The following is a 27,841-nucleotide window of genomic DNA, read 5'->3' as shown; positions in this document are numbered from 1 at the left end:
ACACTACAGTATAAAGTTAATCTGGACAGACAACGATGTAAACTGCAACTCATCCTGTGCGTGGAGGCATACTACCTCGAGGCGCTTATTTTTGTTCTGACATCTCAGTAAGCAGGAGAATTTTTGTTTTATTTGCAATATCATATGAAGTTCAGTTTAGTTTTGTGAACTGGCAAGGTGGGAATGTTTTCCCGGGAGCAGATTGCCAGAGCAGATTGTGAACTGAGATGCCATCGTCAGATTTGGCCAGTTTGAGCTCCAGGATTTGTCAAAAGATTTTGTTCACTTATTGCAAAAGCAACCTGTTCTCATGCAACATGGCCAACCGCGTCTGTTCCCCTGAGTCCAAGAAAAATTGGTTTACATTGTTGCGTCACATTCTGAAGTTTTTCTGCTGATTAGAAATCGTATATGTGGTGGTGATGGTATATAATCATCTGTTATTGTTAATCATTGTTGGAGCTTTGAAGTGAGATACAACACTGTTGCTCTGTCTGCTCGTAGAGGCTTAGGTTGCATCCCTGTAAGCTGTCCAGCATTATGTCACGGACAAACACAGATGTAACAGTGATCTCTTATTTTTCCTTCGCAGATACTCTGACAGCTGCTGTCTTAACCAGCCTGTGCCGACCTGCTGTACTCACCTGCTCGGAGGATCGCTGTTTGAAAGCTAAGGTACAGTACCAATGCTGTGTATTTTCTTAAGTGGTTCCTGTGTAATTAATTGTTGAATATCTGATTTGGGGAGGCTTGGAAGTCTCTGTTCCCTGATCTTTTAAATGCAGCATTTAGATTGAATTGGATGTAACGTGACAGAGGAAGGAAGCTTTAGGAGGCATCTACAGAGACCACTCAATTAAAGGGTCCTTTGTGGAAATCCTGCTACTGAAAGAGCTTGTTACTCACGACTCAATCGCTTATCTTCTAATTCTAATCAAATGTCAGGAGTTGGCTTTTAAATATTTGGGACTTTAATGAAACGTTTTTTCTTTACCCAAGGACAAACTTGGAGTGTGAAGCCATTGTGCTAGAATTTGCAGCGCTGCTACGTTTCTTAAGGCCTAGACAACACGTTTTCTCAATTAGTTTGTCACCAGCTGCAAAGAGGTGCTACATGAGTACGGAGCAGACGGAGTATTTTGCTGTCAAAGTTGGATTAAGTGTTGTTATTTTTAATGAGTGCTATCTGTATTTAATGTTTTTGTCTGAGCTTTTGTCTCTGGTTTGAAGTCAGCGCGGCTCAACTGTGGATAGTTTTATGAATCTGATGAATCTATTATAAATCTTGCAGATCCCTTCAACTAAGGATTATTTTCATTATGGATTGATCTGTTGCTCATTTTCTCAGTTAAATGATTAGTTGTTTGGTCTGTGAAATGGTAATTAGTATTTTCCAAGAGCCTTAGATGATCCTCAATTGTCTTGTTTTGTCTAAAACGTAAGATATTTGTCAGATGTGAATTTCTTTGAGTTTTGATGAAGCAGAATAGGTTTTTTTAAGCTCTTAATAAAAAAGGATGTGTTCTTCTGAACTTAACTTAAATGATTGCTTATTAAGTCCTGATTATTTAAGGGTATAGAGATCTATTAAAGCCAATTATTACATGTTATGATGAACGAACATAGGCAGGAAAACTGGCTTGAGTTTATCTACATTGTATTTCTGCTGCTAGGTCTGACTACATTTTGCATGTCCGTCCATCGGTTTGCTGTGAAGTTTTTCTTTATCCCAACCAGAGGTCTGTGAGCGTAGGGTGTCACATGAAGCACAGATTGTAAGGTTTAAGACAAACTTTTGATTTTGGGCTTCATAAATTGACTCGACTACCTACAATATTGAGCTATCGATGAGTACACTGCATACTAATGATGTGCACACACCTGGCTGAGGTCATCCCGTTGCGAGGTTGTCAGGTAGTCGAAGCGGAAACAACTGCAGGAATGCATCAGAAACTTGTAGAATCACTGAGACGCTATTGTGTCTGGCCGGGCATTTCCCCAGTGAGCTCGAATGTGGACAGTAGAGGACAGGGCCAAGGAGCGGCGATGACAGGACGCCTCATGGGATGGCTGGAAACAGATGGCTGGCCAGATGCAGGCCTGCTGTGACCTTGAAAGCATCTGAAGGTAAAACCAGCAAAAAGTCTCAAAAACAAGTGACGAAAGACAATACAGCAGGAGTGGCAGCGCTGTGTTATTCAGTTGTTAGACTTGTTAGTATGCGGGTAGATGTGACTGTGTTGCATTAGTGTGTGATCACGCATGCAGTTAATTTGCTTTGGTTGGTACCTCATCAGAGAAGGTAACCCCTTTTAGGCATGTTTTCTTTTGTTTTTGTTTTGTTTGGTTCACACTCGTTCGATTGCAAGTGAACCATGGCTTGTAAACACGAGATTCATCGACGTACAAATCTTTTGATAATTGGAAACGTTCTGGTTACCTACCGCCGTACAAGGTTTGAGGATTGCAGTCTGTGCAGCTTTACCTTAGCATGAGAGACTTATCCAAGCTCTTCTCTATTGATTTTATTATCAACTAATCTGGTGATCATATTCTAGGCCAATCATTTAATCTGTTAGTATAGTACTTATCAGGAAAAAGTGAAAGATTACCATAATAGTTTAACTTGGGATATAATAGACGATTAAGAAAACATATACAGGGTTTGTACGGGTGCTTGAAAGCCTTGAAAGTGCTTGAATTTCAATGTTGTGTTTTCAAGGTCTGAAAAGTGCTTGGATTTTAGTGTAAGTACTTGAAAGTGCTTGACATTATAACTCTGTGTTTTGGCAAAATTGGGAACAGACTGGATAGTTTGCTTATTACAAGGAGAAATAAAATCTGTGTGTGTGTGTGTGTGTGTGTGTGTGTGTGTGTGTGTGTGTGTCATCACACATGCAGTCCGGTAGCCATAGAGAAGGATGGCTGAGGAGTAAGTTAGGTGAATTTGATGCAAATGGACTGATGACACGTTCAATATTAATAAACTTTGATGAAAAAGAAAATTACTGGGTGCTCTCTGTTCTCTCTTTGTCTTGGTGCAAGTGCACCTGAAGAACGCAAAGTGGCTTCCCTCAGATAAAACTTTGTGTTCTCCTTTAATTTGTAAAGTTATGCTATTATGAAACACAATTTTAGATGTTTAGAGCATAATACGATGTACATAATTGTGATAAAAAGTGAAAAAAAATAATCATGAGTGTATATATATTCCTGTAGTCATGTATTTTTACCCCAGCGATAAGGTGCTGGAAAATTTGAAAAAGGGCCCTTAAAAGTGCTTGAATTTGACCTTGAAAAATGTGTACGAACCCTGCATATAAATGGACGGAACCGCTGAATTTCTTGCATTTCTGTTCAGAAATTAATCAATTACTTGAATTCTTACTGACTATTTTTCTGTCAACTTTTGGAAATCAACATTTTTTTTTACGGGACTTCAGTGAACAAATCTCAGCAGGAGTTTATGAACCAGACTGTCCGATCATTTCAGATGTTTTCAGGCAGAAACATGATTCATACGATTCTGCAAGTAAAAAATGAGGACGCCTGGCCCAGCTGGCATTTACATGCATCCTAAATTCACGGACTCAACATGCGCTCTTACACACAGGTGGAGGTAACAGATGTCAATCCTCAAAGGGACGATTTAGCCTTTATCGAAGCGTTTCCATGACCACACGAGCGCGTACTGCTGATCCTGTGTACAGAAGGAGAAGAAAGAGAAATAAACGGAGAAACGAGGTGATGAATTGCCATAAATATGCACACGGACGCGTTCAGCCAGAGCTTCAGCAAACGGAGAACCAGTGGTTATAGATGGTGGAGGTCAACCCGAGCAGAAGAGGTCGACTTTCTCTTGTTGTTTCATGTTGTAGCACCCTCAGGCTGCGACACTCAGACACACGCTTGCGTTGTGATACGATTTTCAGGTAACACACCCCAAAAATGCAACAATGCGTGAAATAGTCCCGTGTAGCTCGAAGCGTCTGCATTTGACCTCATTCATGCCTCCACAGGTTTGTCTTGGACGGCAGTGACAGGTCATGGGTTTGATTCAAAGATGGAACTTCCTCAGCAGTATCCTGATATAACATCACAAAAAGGAAGTGCTCATGAAAATACTTTTCCAGTCCGTGTCGTTAAAAGAAATGTGACTGTTTCTTGAAGTGAGGGAAGTTTACACGGTCGCTGGCTCGACAGTAGGGATCTTTTGTCAGTACGAGCATCGATACACTCCTAATGTAATTCAGGCAGCAGACTGTGAAGCAAACGCCACCAGCAGCCTGATATTGTGCAGCTCTCCGGGGCTTCGAGCCCAGCAAAGGGAGAGGCACGATCAGAGCTGGGAACTGGATGGTGCGGAGGGGGGCTGTGAGAAATAAGAGGAGATGGAGGAGGGTAGAGGTGTCAGGCGTATAATTGGGGTGAGGAGATCTCTGGGGTGGATAGAGGGAAGCTTTATTAAGACCGCTCAAGTCTGATGTGCTCGCACGGCCGCCTAGCTCCTCCTCGCACACCCACGCCTTTGGGCCAATCTTCCATTTCCACAGGAGACTCTGTAACAACAAAGGGATGAAGGGCAAAGTCCTCAAGCTCCTCTCAGTCACAGATAAGACAAAAGACCCCATTACTTGAAAAGCACTGATGGGGAGGCAGCAGTGTAGCAGTGCTTTTGAAAATCAAGGCCTATTGTTCCTGCTTCCTCACTGGTAAGCTAAGTTGCTATTACTTATTGATTGCGCTGTCGTATTGTATCCTGAAATGCTGTAGATTTTCGTGACTCGGTCGCACTTCAATGAGACACGGCTGCGGTTCGTTCAATAGTCTATCTTGCTGGCGACTGCTCGATAACCTCCCGGAATTCACTCTCAAGAAAAGCCCTTTTCTCCTCGCCCGCTTTAAACAATGAAGTTCTTTCACGTTGGCCATTCTCACCGACACGTTCAAACCGCGTACGCTTGATAAGCACGTTATATTTTGATTGCGAGCCAGTGGATGCATGGCTTGAAAATGTATCGAGCGGAACGTTTATGAAATATTTACAGCCCCAAAGTGTCGGCAAAATATCAGAGCTCAGGATGGATGAAAGAGAAATAATCTCTCTTGCTATGGCTCACAAGGGAAAACAAACTTTCCAGGCCGACTTCCCCCATGACTGATCGTATCAAGTCCGATGGTGAGATTATGAGCTTAACTGCATTTATTTTCTCCTCCCCGCGACCATTGAAATGTTACTCTGGAGTCAACGAAGTTCCTCTATCAACGACTGAGACCTTTTTGTGGACGCGTGACTTGGGAGTCCTGAAAATGTCTTCCATCTCACAAAAGCCGATTTTTTGTGAGTGACACAACAAAGATTTGGAGCTGAATCGGGAGGCAGCTATAGGGAGAATTAGCGGGGCCCCCCCCTCAGTTCTCTGCTATAAATTGGTTTCTTCGGAACTCGTGAAAAAGGAGGCTGGAGGTCTGTTCTCTGCTTCCTTAGTAGCTTGTTAATCCCCCGCAGCTCTGGCCGGAGGGAGAGCTGCTCGCACATACACTGCCCTCGTGGAAAAAAGGCGCTACTCCTCCTCCAGCCCTCTTCCGTCCTCTTTCCACTCTGTCCTGCAGGGCTTGGCTAATCCTCTGCCTGGTCATGGTGGGGAGATTGCAGGCTTTTTCAAAGCCCTTTGCTGGCTGGACTTCAAAGTTCCAGGGATACAGGGACTTGAGGAGGTGGGAGAAAAATGAGGTCCACCGCAGGCGATAGAGTGCGATTGGGGTTTCACCTTTTTTTTTTTGCTTTTTCTTGTGCCGTTCCTGAGCTGATCTTTGTGGTCTCAGGAGAAAGAAAAGGTCTTGCATCAGTGGGTGGTGATGTACGCAGAGGCCTGTTGGGTCCAGCTGTGAATTTGCTTTGTTTTATTCTGTCAAAAAACTACACATGGAAAGACAAAAACTATTAATGGCGTGAAGCACAAACGACCCTGGATCTCCACTCAGGGTTAAACATTAAAAGTTTAAACATTGTTAGCAGAAGGAAAGCTACGAAGATGTGCAACTAACCGACACGTCTGAGTCGTGGTAGGGGGTTTCTGCTTCTTTTCTTTTCTTTTTTTTTAACAAACTGCTGCCAAAACTCGCAGTGCAAGGAGAACTCCATTAACACTGTCAGAAAAAGTTCACTCACTTTGAACAGAAAGCAGCGCAGGACATCGTGAACTCTCTCTTATCTTTTTTTTCTCTGGGACTAATCTTATCAGCATCACATCTGTTCAACATTGTTCAGATGGATTCACCAGAAATCTAGATTCCCAGAGATCTGTCACTAAACAAACAGATGAAGCGCTGATGTATTAATGCAGAATTTTATTTTTTTTGGCCCACATTTTGTGTAATTCAGTGGAAAAACCTTTTGGATGTTGATCCTCGGCTTTATTTTCAGATAACGTCGAACCAGATTAGAGCGAGTTCGTGTAAGATGAAGAGAATTCTGCGATATTAAAAAATTTTTTGGGTCCATAATAATGGTGTGCAGTTGGCTGTGCCGGCACTTCTCTTTGTGCTGTGATAACGAGCACTAAGCATGTTTCCGACTCTCGAGACTGAAATAGGAACTTATTAACACAGATATTTTGCTTTGAATTTTAAGTTTCATCTGATGTCTGTTTTACTTTAATGTACCGCTGAAATTCAACAGCACGGTCTGTGGCACAGAACTCCTGGAGGTAATTACTATCTTCAGCACCCGAGTGCTACAACTGCCGAACTAAAAGTCACACTCAGTCAGATCTGAACATTAAGACATGATGCACATATTTTTAGATGAAGTCTGACTTGCTTTTTCTGAGGAAAACAACGTATCCGATGTCTGTTGTAAATAAACCTGTAAAGTACTCCGGAGGTTTTACAAAAGATATTTTGGTAAAGTTCTCATGGTGCCCAATTACAACACCAAAAAACAAAAACAAACCTGAATGGATAGACAGAAAGGGACTGGAACCTGATAGAGGAGGGTAGGAAAAGCCAGTGGGGCCCAAAAGACTTCTTCCCATGAGCTTACATGTTGGTAAATCGTGAATGGTCTTGCATTTCTATAGCGCTTTTCCCGTCTACTGCCCACTCAAAGAGCTTTACAACACCTGCCACATTCACCCATTCATACACTGATGGCGGATGTTGCCATGCAAGGCGCCAACTGCTCATCAGGAGCAATTTAGGGTTCAGTATCTTGCTCAAGGACGCCTCGGCATGCAGCTGGGGGGGGAATAGGATTCGAACCAGAGACCTTCCGATTACTAGACGACCTGCCCTTCCTCCTGAGCTACACGTTGGCAAAATCTTGATATTTGATGGTCACAATCCCCACAAAATGGCTCCGTTCACTATCAGAAGTTGAATCCAGAAGTCCAGAAGAACCACACGATTAAATAATTTTATCCACAGTCAAGTTGGCGGATGGCTAAACTGGAAGCAGGCGAGCTGAAGTCTCTACATTTGAGTAATTTTACACCCAGGAAGCTGAACTTCTTTTGCAGCTGAGCAGCTTTAATAGAAATGAACCTCGTCCCAGACGCTGAATCCTTAATTCAACTAACAGATTCATAGGGCGGATGCATCAGGCACCTCTTTAAAGTATTGTGGAAGCTTTGGTTCCAAAAGCATAATTATCATATAAATCGAAATAATGCAAAGAATCATAACAATACAAGTGGCAAAATCAGTTAATAGCTCTTTCTCCTGCTAAAGGTGGAGAGGTATCTTTTCATTTGTTGTCTAAAATAAGTGGTTAAGCCTTTTGAAGCCTTTTTTTTCCCGGCGCGTTACACATTTTATAATTTAAATACAGCTAATCAAGTGTCTTAATTGCGGTGCCAATTCAACAAGGGTCACTCGTCTGAGGCCTCCATTTACAATGAAGTATGATTGCAGATTTCTTTCAGCTTTTTGAACTCCCCATCTCACCCGTTCAACAGATTCATCAGCATGTGCAACACGGTAATTACTTAAAGTGGCGTCCCGGGGGGGGTTTGGGGATTATACATTATTCCCCTTGTTGATGTTCAGAAAGTGTGCAGTCGATATAGGTCGAGACCTCAGCCAGACCTTAAAGCACGCACACACATTCCAGCGTGTGAGCGTGAGATGTCAATAAGCCGACTGAAGCTTCGCCCTGAGGTAACCCCTTCGTAAAAGGTTAGTTAGCTTTAGCTCAAAAAGGATTATGTCATTAACTATGGCTTCCTTAGCAACAGCTTTGATAGACTTTTTTATCCTCTTCCAAATTCAACTGATGTTATTAGTGCCGCTTACTTAAAATGGATTGTAGATGATATCAGTATGCTCGGGGTGCAATCAGACCTGCAGTTTGTTTACTTTCTTCTGAGCCGCAGCCGAGAAGTTAACTTTGTTGTAACACTGACCAGCGGCTTGTAAAAGAAGAAAAGTTCCCAACCTGCCCGCGAGCACAAATCTCAGAGACGGGCTTTGATGTGCTTTTCTTCATTTTTCTTTTTCTTTTTTTGTTTTTGTTTTTTTGAAGTTGGAATTACGACGGCAGCTGCTGATGCTTCTCACAAAATCTGTTGTTTAGTTGTTGTTTTTTTTTCTATTAATTGATTTATTGTTCGGTCTAAAGAATGCCACAATTTGAAAAGGAAGAAAACAACATCAAAGGTTCTCAGTGCTCAAGGTGACGTCTCTGTGTTGCCTTTTTTAGTTTTTAGTCGCAACAGTGTTAAAAAATCCAAAGGTATTAAAGTCACGCTGACAGGAACTGGAGAAAAGCAGCAAACCCTCCCTGTCACAAGTGATTATGTGATAAATGTAACTTTCTGTCAGCTGCTGCACTCGTCAGCTCTAAAGCTAACAAAAAAAAATAAATACTTTGGTAATTGATTAATCGGTTGAGCCGCTTTTCAGGAACTTTTTTGTTCCTTTAAATCAACTGCGATCGTGCAACCCAGTCGGAGAAACAACTCGGGCGTCGGCGTCTCTGGAGACGGTTCTTGGATTCTGGCATCTTTCTATTGTCCATATTTAGTTCCCAGCATCCTCGGGGGAAACACCCTGAAAATAGAAATGAATGGCGACAGACACAAAGAAAACCAATAAGTGTGTTTTATAAAAGGCAATAAAGAAGAAGACTTTAAGTGTTTGCATTTTAATTAGGAGACATTGTATCTACCGCTTATTTTCTCTGTTCTAAGTACCAAACATTTGATTCCAGCGTGTCAGATGTGAGGATCTGATGTTCTTCTTCTTCATGTATTACATAACTGAATATATTTAGTTTTACTAGCGTTGATAAAACAAACATCCCCGTCGTCCTCTAGGGAAATGAAAATGGACATTCCTCGTCTATTTTTTAACGTTTTATAGACAAAAGAATTAATGGAGGAAATAATTGGCAGATGAATCGATAGTGTAGCTGCGGCTTTACAGCAGATTATTGAGTGTTTCCTGTCCAGGCGCTCAGTCCACTCGTCTCGCGCCCCCACAGGGCAGCGAAGACGACTTTGAAGACCGACTCTATTGACCATAATAAAGGCCAGTGGTTTATGGGTGCACTCGATGCAGTGTGTGGTTATTGACCAGCAGCTGTTGGCATAATATGGACGGGCCAGTCTGATTAGTCATACTGACAGCAGAGAGAGCACCGGAGCTCGGTCATTTTCCTTTTTCCCTTTTTTTATAGAGGCATCTTTCTCCTCCGTCTGATTTTGTTGAGAAGATTCAGGTAGTTTTTCACGCCCACCTCCGTAATTTCTCCCGGGCTGAAAATGGCTCGGTGGAGGTGGTTCATTTGGAGATGTAACATTAGCTTCCAGAGAGAATTCTGACATTTTCTTTTATTGCCAATATCATGCTGTGACTGCTGCAGAGCGTGAGGCTGTTCATCTGAGTGGCTCCTCTTATTCCTTCTAATTGATGTTTACAAATTCCCTAGGTGGGGCATTAAGGAAGATTGCTGTATTAATTGCCATCGTATGCCATCTAAACGGGTAATTGCAAGCTGTTTGCCGGAATGTAAATGTGCTCGGCTCGGGTTTAATAGAGTTTGTTTATTGAGGCGGTGGCCGCTGACAAGTTAAGATGCTTAAATTGATGCCCTCTTTGCTTTTTTAGGAATTTTTTATGATTGTTGCACTTCTTTTTTTTTTCTCCCCAAGACACATTAAAGGGTAGCTCCACCAATTTCTACACATTAAAGTGTTTTCACGTCTCTCGGAGTATTACTGCGGCTGTGAAACGAGTAGTGTGAAGCCTTTTGTTGCGTCTAATCAGATAAATGACCCACAATGTTGTCACTCTGTTGCTGATTTGCATTGTGGGAAATGGGGGCCAGGTTTTTTTTAAAAAGTAAAATGACCGTGTGTAATAACAAAGCTGATTGGTTCTGCTGTATTGATTTTGATTGTTTTTCAAGCTGTCCTAAAAGAGTAAAACATGGTGTCACATTACCCACAATGCAACTTGGCCACTTTACTGCCACTGTAATAACACACACAAGGAGTGTGAGATCTCACAATCAGTAGAAGAGCATATTGACAGTATTGATTAAAAAACAAGTAATAAAGGACACCAGTACGTTCCGTAGCGGCATGCCTGCAGTAATTTGTTTTACCTATGAAGTCCAACAGCGTGATAATAAAACATGCAATCAACCGACATTTACAGGATGTTAATGCATGGAAACAGATTCTGGGCCTTGTGGGACCATTTCTTCCAGTAAAAGTGTATATTTATATCCATCTGAAGCTATAAATAACCACCTAGTTTTTCATTTCTGCTCTCGCACTGGATGCAATTATCTTGATGCTTTTCTCAGAGCAGCCTGACTGGAATTAAGCGACCCTTTATCACGACTGCCCTCGGCCCACAGCTCTGTACTGTATGACTGACCCATGATAGATGACTCCTCTATGGTGGCCGACACAGGTGGACACGTTCACTAAATCTCCCTCTGTACCGAGCCTCACCCCCCCCCCCCCCCCCCCCCCCCCGCAACGCCCACCATTTTTAATAATATCGACTCTGTCATACCTCTACATGTGTGTAGGTGTTTGAAATTTGTTCATCTTCATTCATGCCTTCTCAGCACGCTTCGCGCCTGCACTCAATATCCAATTTCTGTCCAACTGTGGGATGAAGAAACCGCTCGCTCTCTTCGCGGCCAACGTTCGTACCGGGAGTTTTCAGTGCACGTCGGCGTGCACACCTTTCGGCAGGGCTCATCCACGGAGAGGGGGGGGTTAAGCGCTCTCCTCATAAGCACATGTGTGTCTCAGAGATCAGCGGATGAGAGTGGGCGGATTGGGACGAGAACAGGAAGCAGTTGAGAGGGTGAAGAAGGTGATTACTGAGGGCCGGCTTCACAGAAAGTGACACAGGGGGAAGACGGATGATAGATTTTTTTTTTTTTTTCCTTTTGCAGCAGAGCCTTCTCAGACACACACACACACACACACACACACACACACACACACACACACACACACACACACTCTCTCTCGTCGGTCCTCTCTTCCTGTTTGCGGTTATTTTCAATCACTCCTTCTCCTGCCTCTTGGAGCTCATCGTCCTCCCCCATTATTTGCTCTGTCCTCTCTCTTGTATTCCTTTTCACCTGTCTTATCATTTCACCCTCCAGCTTCTTCAACAGAGCTGTGATTGGGGAACACTGAACGCCAATGATCCAATCTCATCCCTATTCATTGACTTCAGAGCTCTTCCCCTCCCCACGCCCGGGCCTCCACATCACTCAGCACTGCGCCTGCCGCCTCTGCTCTCCACCTCTTTTGTTTCACACATTTTGTTTAGCTTTTAAGTCCTCTTCTTTTACTTACCCGCCTGACTTGCCTACTGTAAAAAAAAAAAAGTTGACATGGCATCACAAGCAAAAGGCTTGGTAAGCTTTTTAGAGCCAGTCACGGTGCACCATTCCCCCATCGTAATTACTGCTGAAACAAGCAGCTCTGGGAAGTTGCAGCACTGGTGGACCCGTCATTACTGACAATCTCCGAGCCTTTATCTGCCATAGCTAAGACGCTCTCGCACCGCAGGGCTGTGATGATTGCCTTACCGAGCTGGGGGAGGAAAAAAAAAAAAAAGAAGAGGATGATCAGAGAACGGGAGCGGCGTGCAATTGCAGGTTTTTTTTTATAACCTCGAGAGAAGCAGCGCCGGAGCTGAAGCCCCCGAAACTGAAAAAGTGTTTCAAACCAAAAGCCACTCAAACCTGCCAAACAGCCATCTCGGTTTCTATGGTGATTCGACACTCTCCAACTCCAAGTGGAGAACTTCAAATCTATTACACTCACGCCGCCGTGTCGAGGATGCTTTCGCTGAGGTGGTGTCCGGTGCTTGGCTCTCAGCTTCCTGTCAACACCGAGGGCTGAAGAACACCTGATTGTTTGTTTGTAAGTCGGCAACACTCAGGCCCTTTTCTGCCGCAGAGTCATTTTGCTTTACTCGAGGAGTGTTTTGCATGTGCTACAAACCTTTTCCTGCCAAAACATGTTTTTTTGCGCCACACCTATTGGGAACCAGTCACAAACCAGTTCTTTAGGAGGACTGGAACTGTGACTCTGCTGTGACACTGTGGTCACATGTGTGAGCGTGACTGTGAAGAATGATGAACGTGCATCTTTTATATGATATTACAACTTCAACATAAACAGAAAGTCAGGAGCGTAATATTATGTTTGTTGGTGTGGATGAAGCTTCAGTCATTCTTCTGTGTTTAATTCACATTTCCTGCAGCGTCAGTCGTGGTCCAACATGCAGCTCACAGCTGATTAAAAGTGACATCTCGTAGTTAAACTTTTGACATGAAAAATACTTGCATAACCTGGATTTTTGTTCCTTTTTTTTACAGGAGAGTAATCTCATGTTGTGAACATATCTGGAGAGCTCTTTCAAGCCTTTTCATCTTCCCGTACCTTTTTCAGTTTCAAAGGAAGGATGACTCATATTTCTTTATAAAGCTGGTGAGTCTGACAGCACACATCTGGGGGACCGTTTGTCGACAAAATGCCGTTTCTGTCATTCTCAGGAAACAATGAATTTTATTTCTGGCATTAAGTGAGTCACCCAGCGTTAGCATTGTGGCTATCGAACCCGTAGTAGTCGCCCAAAAGGCTCCGGAAATGTCCCCTGCTCTCCACCAACCAACTGTTCTCACTCGCCACTCTGCAGCATATACTCCGCCTTCTGTGCCCGGTGTTTGTGCTGCAGCGCTCCATGAAATAGCTTGGCTACGTTAACAAACTTGTGGGTGCGTGATTATGTGTGATTCTGTAGGAGTGTGTGTGTGTGTGTGTGTGTGTAATTGCGGCCTTGTGTAGCTCTGTTTCGTTGCCAAACGGGTGTGGGGGTGTGTTTTTTAAAAAGGGAAGAAAGGGAGGAATCTGCTGGCAGGGAGCAACTTCGCCACAGCAGGTGGAAACAGGTGTCATAACCTACCTGCCTGCCCCAAGGTGGAAACAAACTGGTTCCCTGGGAAAAGCAACACACAGAGGAGTGCACAGGTTCATTTTTCCATTCCCACAGTGTGAGGAGGGTTCTTTTGCTTCACAAAAGTACATATTTATAGTCACTTTGCCTTCGTGAAAGCACAAAATTCAATTTCAGGATTTAAATTCAGCACAACAGTCACAGACGGTGGAGTGGAAATGACCCGTCATTGTGCTCCACCAGAACCTGGACTGCAGGCGTATCTTAGGATTTTGCATAAAGAAAATATTGAATAGTGGGCAGGTACTCAGTGTCCTCTACCCCTGGATACTTGTTTGTATGGAAATTACACTGTCACAGGTGTGGAAATGTCTCATGACTGTGTAATGTGTGGCTGAGTGTATTATGTGTTTTGTGTCACAACATGATATTCTACGTATTTTACAGACTACAGTTCATCTCGTGCAGGTCGTACAGTCAGAAACTGTTGATGGTTAATCTTTTCTGTTGTGTTGGCTCTCAGCAGCAGCACATTGTTGCTGGAATAGATGCATTAACTATCTTTAAAAGCTGCTCACTGATTTCATTTGAGCTCCCCCAATTCTACAAGCCATGAAGTTGACGAACAAGTTGCCTGAATAAAGTCATCGCAGTTGCTTGCAAATCTGTGGGGCTTTTTCGTTCATGTGCTGTCTTGACTTGACTCAGTTTGCCTTGGCATGTCAGCGTGGCAGAGCTTCCTGTGATGCATTAACTGGTGGTCAATACAGCTGCTGTAAATACTCCTGCCTGCAGTATTAAACCGCTAACAAAGCTCTGCTAAATTGGCGACAAACACGTTTCATCTCCTGCGAGTTTTTCAGAATGAGAGTGCCCTTTTATCAGCAGTAAGTCAACACGACTCCTGAAACGGCTGAAAGCAACATGAGGAAATGGAAAAATACAGCAGATATTTCAAAGTGCAAAAGAAGGAAGCAGGAGAGAAACTAAAGAGATTCAGTTAGAAGCTACAGAAACACAGAGCCGAACACGCAGAGGCTTTGAAAAGCCTCCTTCTCTTTGCTCTTTTGCTCAGACATCAGTGAGGTGTTGCACCACACCCCGTTCTCCCGGGGCCCCGCTCCTGAGACGTCACCTCCGCCTTGGTTTCAGGCGCACTTTGGCTCCACTCTGGAGACGGTTGATCTGGAGAGCGTCTTGGTGCAGCTGGTAATGGAAACACTAATCAGGCATTGTTTGACTTTGCTCAGCCCAAAGTGTCAGAAGAAACGCCCTGTTGGTGCGTCTTCTCTGGCGATGCTCTGCTGAACGATCAGACTCGAAACAAACCAAACCCATCGGTCAGGTTGAGGTGACATGACCGACTTATGAAGATCATGAAGATTAATTGGTTGCCTTTAAGCGTAGGATAATTACCCTCATGTGTTTTTTAGCAAAGTTTTTCAAGCAGGACGAGTCCAACACACTTAAAAACACCCTCAGAGGGGAAAGAGATGAAAATCAGAACTTTTAAATTACATTTTGTTGCTGCAGAGCCGTAAAATGAAGAACTCATGGGCGTCCTCCCTCTCTGTGGCTGCACCGTCGACCCTCTCACAGACTATATGTTTGTTGCTGCATGTTCCCCTGGGCCCTGCTACCAGTTTTAACATCCGCGGCACTCTACTACTCCATAATCTCATGAATTAGTCATCACTTTACATCTTACCCAAAGGTCATATGCATAATTCAGAAAATGGACACAGTAATGATAAAGAAATATTTTTTAAGAAGCAGAACTTTTTATAGGCATTTTGTTTCTCATTACTGTTGGGTAGGAGTATATGCTGTAAAAGTGCAGCCTGGGAGTTTGATGAGCTTTTCTCTCTCGGTTCCCTGCACGAGCTCTGATGCGCTCTCCAGCTGTATAATACCGAGCTCAGACCCGGCTGACGTCGTCTCAAGGGCAAAAACCTGAATAGGGAGTAGATGTAGTGCTCTGTTGACGAATGAAGCTCATCCATGCGCCAAGTTCAACAAGTCAGCCGCTCTTCCCTTTCCGCACTCCCCCCTTCAGCCTTTCTTTCCGCACGCTGGTCTATCTCCCCCCCCCCCCCACACACCAACGCTACAGCACTCATCTTCTCCCCTTTCAAATGGTAATGGCACTGAACCATGCTGGAGCTCTTCAGCTAGAAGTGAACTCTCTCTTTCTTAGAAGAGAATTTATGGATTGTCATGCAGTGTTTTTTAAGGTTTGGCTCAGCAAGCATTGAGAAATTTTTCCTTGTGGCCGAATCATTTTTGGCCACAGTCTCAGCAGCTTACCGCAATACACCACGGGTCTCTGGCTTTTGTTATCATGCATAATGGAACAAAATCCAGTTTCAGCACCCGCTCTGTGCACTAAACCTTCCCCCCCCCCCTAAAAAAAAGCCCACTGATGAGATGTGGGGGATGTTGCAGAGCTCTGGCGTGTTGGTGTGCTGACGACTGTCCAAGCTATTACCAAGCGAACAGAGGAAATTTTGCCTCTTGAGCAACATAAACAACTCCCATCCTCAGCTGTCCCCCCCCCCCCCCCCCCCGAACCTCGCTCATCAAAGCTCGTTTAGCCAAAGAACAGACAATGACGATCAAAAGCTGAGCTCCAGCGAGTCGGGCCCTGTTGACGTGTTTGGTTTTGTGGGAACACATAAACTAGAGAGGAGAGTCATACATCTGCATGCAACCGTCTTCTATTGTTTAATAGATCCTCGCCCATTTCATCCCACGTGATCTGCGGTACAGTAAAGCTGCCAGAAAATAAACAGGTAATATTTCTGGTCTAACAGATGCAGCGCTAGTTTCAAATTGGAGGTGATTTGTTAACCTAATTGCAGAAAAATACTTTTAGATACTGATACGGCAGTATTTACACCGCAGAGTAGAGGCGTGGAAATGTCTTGATTTGCGGATGTGGAAGATTCTGCGTCGATGCAGTGACGGAACATAATCAGGAGTGGTTGTTGGTTGAGTTGTGGGCAAACGTTAGGTCAAGGTTTCCTTTTACATGTTGGGAGAAGTGACGGATGGAGGCATAAATCAGCCGAGAGTGATACAAAAACAAAAGTGTATTGAAAGCCGCGATGTTTGGTTCAGATTTGATGAAACTCCCGGGAGGCACGAATTGGACGAGATTCATGCTGCCTCGCAAAAATTGACAAATACTCCGGTATTACCACGAAATCGAAAAAAAACCCCAGTTAGCCGCTGTCACCTCCAGCTGACGTCTGCTACCATAAAGAGCACGGAGAGACCAGCTAATCAGCCAACGATTGAGGAGGAGGCGTTTTCACCTCTGGCATCCAACTCCGAGAGAGGTGTGTGTGTGTGTGTGTGCGACAGCCATTTTTGTGATGGTGGCCAGTTTCACAAAGTGCCCGTGTTATAGCTGCTATGTGGAAAACCTTATTTCTTTAAAATACAGCACGGTTGTAATGCACTGCAGATGGATAGACACTTTGTTTTTGTAATGTTTATATAATGACGTGGTCCACACGGATACTGGCATTGAAAAAAGTGCAGTTTTTATATTGCAGACTGCTGGAAGGACTTTATATAAAAAGGGAGTTTATATTTATCTGACTAGATGAGATATTGATTTACATCAAATGCATCATGACTCACTGACAGGCCAGTGACATTTAGTTTTTATCTACTTATTTATCTGAATTTCATATAATAGGGATGATTCAGTTAATCATAGCTTCATTATGTATGTATGTAATTGATGTACTGCACAGAGAGTTTCAAGCTATTGCTAGTTTTTGTCCCTAGTTGTGTTTTTTACAGCATAATTAAAACAAATGCAAATATAATCTACATCTAAGCACAGTAAGGTGAAACTAGGTACAGCTCTGGTTTGCCTTTAGCAATTAACCTTTGCTGTGAAAGATTTTATATGTGCGATTAGTTTGATATCAGGCGGTAATGTGTTCACACCTCTAACACAGATTATTAATAACATGCCTTTAGTTTTTCCTTTCATAGTTGGATATAACAAATTATTCCACATTAGAGAAGACAGGTGGAGATGACATGTGGCTGCTTTGATAACGGAAACGTCAGGCGAACGTCGTATAAATCAGGGATTATTGTGCGACTGGGGAGCCGGATAACATGTCAGAAAACCCCCAAAAAATACTCAGTGACAGCCAAGATTCTACCTGAGTGGGGCTGATTCTAGTTATTTTAACATCGTGACACAAATCTGATGAAATGAAAGGAATCATTTTACCCGAACTTGCGGCTAAAAATAACATTGTGCACATCAAGCGTGAAGCCCCACTATAGCACTGTTCTGAACTCACTCTGGGGCTTTTTTTTTTGGTTGTTGTATCGTAGTTATTAAATATTTGTGTTTGCTCGCTGGTGGAGGTTTTTTAAAAAATCACTTCCAGGTGCTTGATGATTTTCAATGAGGCAGCAAAAGAGCCGCGGCTTCTGTCCGTCGCATTAAACCCCTGCCTTACAGGAAAACAAATTAAAAAGGACACTGTCTGAGATGCTTTTTACTGGATGTTAGCTGCCAGGTTTTATTAAAGGTTTAAATGGCCAAAGGATTACAATAATAAAACACTTAGAAACAGCACTGGTCAGCAAAACAAAGCCATCCGTCTCGCTCTCCCTTGGCACAACCTCGACGACATTGATTCTGTAAACAGCCGGACCGGTTTATGAGGGCGTGGGCCCACTCCATTAACATTAAAGTGAAAGGCTTGTGTTCAGGAGTTGTCACGCATAAATAACAAGTTGAGGCTCGTGTTGTGAGCCAGCGCTTAAAGCTGTTTTTTTGGCCGATTACCAAACATATTCTATAATCCAGTGTTCGATAATGAGCCATTGTCAGCTGGGCAGGTTGATCCTGACTCACATCATCGCTCAGCAGGATCCTGTTGAATTGATGCACAGGTTTCGAAGGTTTTTCCTCCCAAGCAGCACTTTGGAACACAACTCCCCCCCCCCTAATTTATTTGCTTGTTCCCCGGGGTGTGAGAGAGGCCGGCACAGCTCAGAGTTCATGTAGAGGAAATGCAAAGCACAACAATCGAGCACTTATTCCTGGAAATAACACTGAACAAATTGGGTACAGAGGCAGGGGCTGTTGGGAGAGGACGAGCCAGACTAGATGACCATCTGGCCCTCGCAGTGTCACTGACCCCCAACTGATACCCTGTCAGATTTTTTCCTTTAAATAACTCCCTTCTTTATTGCCAGACTCTGCTCAGTGCGTCACATCTTGGGAGAAAAGCGCTCTGTTGTAAACACCAGGCTGTGAGCTTGATTACAGTTGCATACTTGTGTTAGTGTGTGTGTGTGTGCGTGAGCGGAATGTGTTGCTGGTGGTTGTGTGCGCGAGTTGATTGGCGGTGATTTGTGTGAATTAGCGAGGGATGGCTCGAGCGACGCAGCAAATCGAGGCGGAGAGCGGGATCGTCGACTGCCAAGTTGTAGAGCGACGCTGTATTTAAAGACCGGACGGACTGAAGCTCTCGGTGTTACTCGTCTCTTCTTCGGGGGCTTTTCACTAACAAAAACCCAAAAAAAACATGGATACTCTCAGCAGAGATCTACCCCAGTTTGGCACCTCTCTAAAATGATCCCCTCTCGCTCCAAACCTCTTCATTACTCTCTAACAAGCCTCTTGAGTTGAGTGTGCTGTGCGTTCTGGCAATTTCAGGGATTTCTCAATAATTAAAGCGCAGGGTTAAGCAGCACCAGCTCGCCTCTCAGCTATTTACTTCTTCTGGTTGGGGGGAGCCCGTTGGGATGGCGGCGTGTTCAGCCTCAGCCTCGTCTCCCGGGGTGTGACGGCTGCTGCAGCACGGCGTCACCCCCCGCCGCATCTCAACATGGCGAACACGGCGTCTCCTGCAGGCTCTGGGCGGATGATCAAAAAGCTGGCAGCTGTAGCATGCACCATGCCTCAATGATACTTTATTTTTTTTCCCCTGCTTCCCTCTTTTTTCCCCCCATATTCACTGTTCATTAGTGGTGAATAAATAAGTAATTCAGGATCAATGAGCTGAAACTTGTCCAGGAGGGAAGCTCCAGGACTTTATAATGGACTCATTTAAATAATGGGGCGGGTGGCTTTGTTTTTTTTTTAAGGTTTTTGTCAGAAAGCATTCCCACTTAGGTTCCCAGTGGGGTTTGAGTCTTAATTGAATGCTGCCTTTGAGCAAACTGTTCATAATTCATGACTGCATGGTGACGGGAATGGAAGAAATCCTGCGTCTACAGCGGAAGACGTTCGCACATCCGACTGTGCGGCGCTGTTCATCCGACTGTTGCTCCCGCCTCAACCCGGCTGTGTTTGTTCTCAGACGCTCGCTTTCAATTTTCCCTTTGCATCTCTCCTTTGTATCTCTTCACTTCCCCTTTGTTCTCTGCTCCCCCTGTCATTATCCTGCCAAAAAGAAAAAAACCCCGTTCGCAGCCCCTGAAACACTTAATTGACTTTTCATTGACACGAGCTGTAATTGGCTTTTAATCACCGTTTTACATCATGTTTTGATATTCAAATCGGCAGTGTCAGCTCGGAGAAACGGGGCCTCTTCAGTGCCTCGCTGTCATTCACTCAGGATGGAGGGAAACCCCGGCAAGCTGTGTTGGCGCACACAGGCCACCTCCACCCGGAGGCACACGCCTACAGACTGATTGACACTTTGGGCTGTCGGTGGCTCCGTGTGACAGCCAGCAGTCGTGTGATGTTCACACCTCACCTGGCCCCAGTTAAAACTGCTGAACTGCACACACCTTATTGACCTTTAGTCCCATTTGATGCACGACTTCAAAAGTCACACAAGAAATCTCCCAGAATCACTGAAATATATTCCGTGCACTGATATGAGTTTCTCTGATGTCAGCTGAAGATATGTGCTCATGATTAAATCACAGAAACAAGACACTCCTAAACACCTCAGATCTTTCCTCATAATAATTACATTTTCATCCATTTTTACTACCTTCCTTCACACCACAGAGCCTCAGAGACGGTTCTGTTGGATCAGAAGCTGAATGTGAAAGAACCGAGAAATCCTGCACACTTTCAACCCCTCGTACACCATTTACCATCTTTTTCTCCTGAGCCAACCACCGGAAATAAATGAAAATGTAAATAAAGGTTTCTTCAAACCATGTGTATGTTCAAACTTTAAACGCTACAGTTCTATATGTTAAATGTTTATGGTCTGGTTAGGTTTAGGCACGATAACGACTTTGTTAGGTTAAGGAGAAGAGTTGACTTACCTGGTTCTGTCGTCCCAAACAAGGCAAGAAATATTCCAATATCTTGTCAAGAATATCCGGTTTTGTCGCCACTTATGGGACTGAAAAATGTCCCAAGGTCTTTTGACATATGCAGTGGTTTCACTTACAGACTGACCTGAGTGAATCAAAGTTGCCATGAACATCCAGATCTGTATTCTAATCCTTCTTGACTTTGAAGGCGGGGATTGAAAATAGCTGATGTCTCCTCTCCTGACCTGACAACACGTTTGACGACAGCATAGCATGTATCGAACTGCCGCCTCCTCCACCTCCAGACATCAGAGTCAGCATGACATGACACGTATTGAAGAAATGCCAATACGGTATGACCGGGTCCATCGTCAGGTCATCAGGTCCATCGTTTCCTTCAGTATCAGAAGCATTGCTGTCCGTATCCGAGTTATCTGGAGCTACAGGAACGACGAGCATCTTAAGCTGCAAGACTTGAGTGTGAGATTGATCGAGTTAAACATTTGAAGGAAAAAATGACAGAGCTCAGATGTCGCGGACTTCTTGAAAACAAGGACAGGAGTATGATGGTGCCGATAACACGTTCATTCCAAATGGAAAATAAGAACACAAAGAAACTGAAATAAAAAAACGACATGCATCCTAACTCAAGCTGAAAATAAGGATGTGGTGCCATCGGTGTCTAAATCGAGAGAAAACTGAGCGAGAACAGCTTCTGATCCGAAAGATCAAGAGTAATGTTCTAATTTAGGACTGCGTTGTTATGTAAATATCACTTTTGTTCATATAGTTTCACTACTGGTGGGGGGGTAAACATGTATATGGGTTTATTTGAATCAATACTTGTTTTAACCGCGCTGTGTGTTTGGCATGTGGCCACATCAGGCATGAAGATGTGCGTTGCGAGCGCTGGTCGATAAGTCAGGGTCGCTCTTCCGCCTCCGCTCGATGCTCCGAAAGCAGTTCCCACGCTCTTTGCTACCAGTGCAGGAAAGATGAGAGTAGGCAAAAGGATCCTGCAGACGACTCCGGTTTGAGAGAAACAAACTTTTTTTTGTTCCCCCCTTCTTTCCTTCTTTGTTCCAACTGTGAACATGGCAGCAAAAAAAAAAGCTGGGCACTGCTGTAAGATGCCCGTAAACTGGCCGACTTCAGGATGGCCTGTTGTTGTTTGTGCTTCGCTTTGGATAGCAAACATGTCCAATCCCTTGACGGCTCCAAGCTCTGCAGCTCAGTAGCCTTTTCTCACATTAGACAGAGCGCCACGGGAGACAAGGATTAGCATGCATGAGTATTTTTTTCACTCTCAGTCTCTCTCTCTACTTTTTACTCCCTTGTCTATTTTTTTTTTGTCATCCCACCATCAACCCCCTCGCCTTCCTCCCCCTCTTTGTCACTTTCTGTCACTGTCTCTCTATTTCTTTCTTTCATTTTGTCCTTTTTTTAACTCTCCTTCCTCTCCTCTGTTTACACTCTCTCCTCTCCCTGGTGGCTGAATGATCGTGAGTGACGTTTAGCAACTCCGCCGCCGCCGGTGAGGCTTTGGGAGAGAGCCCGCTCTTTTTAGAGCATCCGCAATGCTCCCCCAACAAATTGTGACACTAAGACGAAACGTAAGCTGGCAGCCAGCATGTAAACCATTCAACTCCCTAGACCTTGGACAGGTTTTTTCCACTGTTCCATAAGACTCATTCCACTCTCCTTTCACTCTTGCCCGGCACCCAGCTGGAGAATAAAAGCATTTCTCTTTTACTCCTGAAAAAGGGGAGGAGAGGGAACCCGAAGGCTTTTGAGTTATTGCACCGACAACGCCCACTACTACCCCTTCAATACCGCCCCTTCTTTTAACTTAGTCGTTTAATTACAGAATTGCACATAAATTAATTTTGTGCCTCCACATATATTACGAGAAAACTTTACTTTATATTAACCGTCAGGACCAGAGCAGCCCCTGAATCCCTGCTTTGGTCCACGGCTCGCTCTCCTCACCTGAGCAGGAAGGACTCATTTTCCAAACCATTCGTCCTGTGTGATTAATTTTGGTTGGATTGTGAGGAAGCAATTATTATTTCAAGTAATTTTAGGTATTGCTTAATATTCAATGGGTACCCTAGGCCATTCTTTAGACACTATATTAACTATAAATCATGAAAAAAAAAAAAATAGCAAGGCTGTAACAAGCTCAGCCAGAGACCTGATTAACAAAAGCATCGCTCACAATAGACGGTATTCACATGGCGGCTATTTTCCTCTCATTTCACGCTCAGGGTGAGAAGCTCGAACACCGGGATAATGCAGGAGTAAGCTGCTGTGTTGAGGGGTTGCAAGACATATAAATGTAGAGAATCTCACAAATTGTTAAACATTTCACAGCTTCCCCAATTGGTCAGCGACTGAAAAGATGAATTTTCTCTCACTTTCTTTGACGATGTTAGGTGGAGTGTTTTATCTGTTGGTTGGTTGGTTTGTCAGCAGGATTACACAAAAACTACTGAATAGATTTCCACGAGACTTGGATGATAGATGGGTCTTGGATATGAGGGACGGATCCAGGAATTGTTTTTCTCACTTTCTTTAACATGCAAGAGGTTGTTGTTCTGTCATTTTAGTGAATTTTTGCATCGTTCTTGATGAACATCCTTGGTGGACGTTAGCTAGGAAGTTGCTGAAGGCTAATATTGGCTTTTGTTTAGATGGATGGATGGATGGATGGATGGATGGATGGATGGAAGGATGGATGGATATATGGATGGATATATGGATAGATGAGTAGATAGATGGATGGATAGATGAGTAGATGGATGGATGGATATATAGATGGATGGATGGATGGATATATGGATGGATGGATATATAGATAGATGAGTAGATGTATGGATAGATTGGATAGATGATTGGATGGATAGATGTATGGATAGATTGGATAGATGATTGGATGGATAGATGGATGGATAGATGATTGGATGGATAGATGGATAGATTGGATAGATGATTGGATGGATGATTGGATGGATAGATGGATGGATAGATAGATAGATGGATAGATTTATCCTTGAAGGGAAATTAGGTTGTTAACGAATACAAACAAGTTCAAAACGGAATAAAAACTCAATAAAACTACAAAATACCGGGAGCTGCTCCAATAGGCTCCCACTAGCATGGCGCCATCTCTAATGAAGCTAATGGTTCATCAGATCGGCTCAATGTTCTTCCGGGTTTTCACTACCATTGTCTTTTCATTTGCTGATCAATAGATATAGTTTGTCAGACTTCCTGTGTTTAGATGACTTGCAACCTGGAACACTGCAGTACCACAGTTTACACTCTCCACCCTGAGGATGATGTCAGAGGAAAATGGCCACAATGTGAATACGATTAATGGAAGTTATTGTGATTCGTGTCGGTGGTAAAGCCCCACACACCATGAACTCATTGGTTGAGCGCCCTCTCATATTTAGCTTCAGCAGGTCGCCCTGTCCAACTCTTCATCGCTGATGCCCCATTATCTGAGCCTCTGCCCCTGCGAGGCTATGAAACCAGGCTGGTTAACGGGCTCTGCCATTTAAAAGGCCACAGTATTCTCACTGTGTCATGTCTCATTACAAAACCGACACAGAATTTGTTTACACCACTCCTCTGGCCTCCGAGCCCTCTTATCGAGACCTGTTTCTGCAAGAGCCATAGCGGTCTAAAAAGCCCTCATCAGAGAAATTGGTCTGAAAATTTCTACATTAGAGTGAAGAGCTGTTGCCGTCTATATTTTCCTTCCTCCCTTCCCCCCCTCCACCATGTTTTTTAGCAAGATCAATCTTGTTTCCGCACAATTGCACGGATTGTAATCTATTCCAGCTAAAAGAAGGGAGGGAAAAAAAAAAGCTCAAGTTGAAATAGAGCCATTCATCACAGAGTAAACAGCATAACAGAAGGGCAGAGAGAGACGGAGCCGGGGAATGTTAAGAGAAAAAAAGCTCGGGGTAAAAAGGGAACAGAAAAGAAATTGCCGCTGGAAAAGGCAAACAAACCACAACACCGTTTGCCCGACAGAAGTCAAACGAAACCCGTCGCCGTCCCCCTCGCTCTCCCCGAGAGGATGTGACATTTAGGAGGGAGGTGACTTGTCTTCGCCGGCCTAATTAACATTCCACAATAAGCCAGCTGGAGATGGACACCCTGCCAGCGCTGTTCCCCTTTTCACCCTGAGCCCTTTTTTTGTCCACCAAGTTCTTCACTTCCTCTGAAATGTAACCGGCTCTCAGTGACTTTTTCCCTCATGCCCCGAGGTCTTTATTGTGTGACGATGCACACACAGGGCCCCGCCAGTGTCGTCTCAAATGTTCCACCGTGGTCACTCTATTCGCCATCGCCAGAGGTGTCAGGCAGCGGTAACCATGGTGACAGTGTTAAGGCCTGAACTGTTGGAGGTGTTGCAGCCCTCGGGGGCATCCACACATCTAACTACAAGAATCTGTCTCGCTCAGTGCACTTCTTTACCGGGTCGGTTACAGTCCTGACAGATGTCAGAGAAATGCGTCACGAGCCCGCAACCTGATCTCGCTGCAGCAATCAAAATGTTTCGGGTGCAATCCTTTCGTTAATTGACATTTTTCTGGTTGTTTTTTTTTTTTTGCACTTCGCTTTCCAAAGATCCATCAAACTGTGCAGGCGGTTGTTTGACATCTTACTTGACTCTCTTCATTAAGTTTGGCAGGTAGTCAAACTGTAGGTGGTTCTCTTTTATTTTCTCCTGCCACTGTTTGCGACTGCGTTGCATTCTTAACAACTCGCGGTTGTTTATTTTGTGTCTTAATTTGAGAACAGGTGTCGGAAGTATTCCTCGCAGAATTGAAGTTGAACCTTTCATGAACCGGCTTCTTGGCGACTCGCTGCAGTCGTGTTAAGAAAGACAGGAGAGGAATCGTGCACTCGAGGGAAAACTACCACACCGAGAATGATAACCAGAACATTTACTGGTGAGATAAAGATCTGAGCATCCACACTGATGAGTGACGACGTAATGTGTACAGCGGCAGTCCAGCTGTGTCGGCAGCTTGGGCAAATGGACATTGATGACCTGTTACTGCTGAGAAAAAGAAAGAGAACCAGAAGAGTTGTCGTCTTATGAACACAAATGAGTCAACATCCGTTATCTTGGCGATTTTCTAGCCCTGGGTATCAACGTTTGATAGTTATATGGCACCGAACAAATTGTCTAGATACTATTAAGCGTTGGTGTGGACATCATCAAAAACACATTTCTTAACACCGAACTTCCACACGAAATATTCCAAAATCTCAAAAATTCCATGCAGACGAGAACTGGCATGGGTGCTCCGTGTTTTTTTTCACATGTACCCTGTTGCTTTCTGCATCCGAGTAACCAGCAATGAAGAAAAAGAAAATGTGTATGCACTCGCTGCCCATCACTGCTGTCCACCCTCAGCCGGTAATTTTAGTGTCTGAGCACAAGGACTTGTATGACGAGCAGGACGGTTGCTACAACTCAAAGGAAATTACAGACAACAAAGGAAGCGTGGTGCGTAGAGTACATCATTGTTCTCTGCTGGTAGACATGTTGCGTTATAGCTCTAGTCTAAAATGCATTGAAAGCAGAGAAATATCCTTGATACATGGAAACGAAAGAACTACATGTTCGGGAAGAGGGAGGGCGGCAGGGAGGAAAAGAAGAACCGAAGGTAGATGTTCACTTTCTCCTGCTTTTCTCTTATCCTGATTGATAAAAAAAATGAACTGGAGTCGGCTTATGTGTCTAAAACAAGCTTATTAAAGAGCATAGATTTGTTGTGGGATAGATGTGAAATCTTCCTTTAACCCAAATTGATGCAAATTCTATTTATTACATAAGACTGTTGACATATTTTGCTCTGTTCTGTTTCCTTGCCGATAGCACTTATGAAACGAGTGGTAGTCGCAGTGCCAGCAGTGATTCTTGAACCTTGAAGCTGGCCGCTGAATTTGATTCAGAATTCATCCTAAATTACCAGAAACACACCAAATAAATAGGCCTCCTCCTGGTTCAGTTATGCTGTATTGTGATTTATTCATCACCTCAGTGTTTGGCTGCCTATCAGCAGTGCAGGCAAGTATCGAGCCGGTGGAGATGACAGAAATGCAGAGCTTGCTGTGCCGGGGCTGAATCTCTGAGCCTGGAACAATAGACGACGAAAACGAGAGTGGCAGCGCGGGGTTGGGGGGCGTTGTCACTCGTGTGAAAGATAGATGCCACACAGAGCCCGGCATGAAAAGTGGGACAGCTCTCAGAAGGACGGCGGGGGGACGCGGGGCCAAGATACCAAATAGCCTCCATTCCTCGATGTCTGCGGCTTCAGAATCAGCGGCCTGGTCAGATCTTTTTCAAGGACCGATTCAGCAGCTCTCTCTGTTTCAGCCCCTCGAAATGTGATAAATAATTAGCGTTGTGTGTTTTTTTGGGTTTTGATGTCCGGGGTCCCTCCCTCGCCGTCAGTTCAAATGAAACTCTTAATTTGGAGCGCGTGCCTCTGTGCCTTCTACTGTAGGTGGAGTTTTTCTCCCCATGGTAATAAATTCCAGTGACATTTCCCCGTCTTTGATATCCTTGATTGTGTACTCCACCTCAACTAAAACACAGCCTCTGAGTCTGTGCAGGTCTCTGCGGATTGTCTCCACTGATCAATTCCTCAGCCCATCTGTCTGCCAGGCTTATTCACAGGGCCGCACAGTAGGCGAGACGAACCCTCGCGGCAGGAGTCTTCATTAAACCGATCCTCCCTCCCCTCCTCCTCCTCCTCCTCCTCCTCCTCCCCCCTCTTCCTCTTCCAGCTCTCTCCAGGCCTCGGCAAAGTTAATGAGAAGATTCGATCAGCTGGCACCCCCACCTTCCTCCAGCTCCGTCCTCTCATCCGTTGTCTTTCTCCCACATCAGCTTTGACTCGTTCACATAGTTGAGCAGTGGCTAGTCAATCCTGACCTTCACTCCCACTCCACCCAAACCCCAATCATCTTTTACAGGGCTGACACTGGTTGGTGTGTACACATCAGGTCTGGTTTTGACCCCAGCTGACACTGATATGATAACATTATTATCCCATCAGCATCAGCAACATTAAGTTGACCTTCATTTAGTTTCGAGGGCTCTAAC

At 44.2% G+C, this 27,841-nt stretch overlaps 1 protein-coding gene across 4 annotated transcripts in view; it reads left to right on the top strand.

The window, feature by feature from the left end:
* The window catches only part of sema6cb (semaphorin 6Cb), a 170,878-nt gene that overhangs the window by 20,392 nt on the left and 122,645 nt on the right, over window positions 1–27,841 (top strand). For 3 of the 4 annotated variants that reach the window (XM_030393763.1, XM_030393762.1, XM_030393760.1), the window contains exon 2: window positions 593–675. The gene's annotated coding sequence lies outside the window, so the exon portion shown is untranslated. Of the gene's footprint in view, window positions 1–592; window positions 676–2,006; window positions 2,128–27,841 lie in introns of those variants that run through there. The other variant, XM_030393761.1, reaches the window with a different exon arrangement.

The sequence above is a fragment of the Sparus aurata genome, chromosome 17 (assembly GCF_900880675.1).
Source record: "Sparus aurata chromosome 17, fSpaAur1.1, whole genome shotgun sequence".
Lineage (NCBI taxonomy): Eukaryota > Metazoa > Chordata > Actinopteri > Spariformes > Sparidae > Sparus > Sparus aurata.
This window is presented reverse-complemented; position numbering and strand designations above follow the sequence as displayed.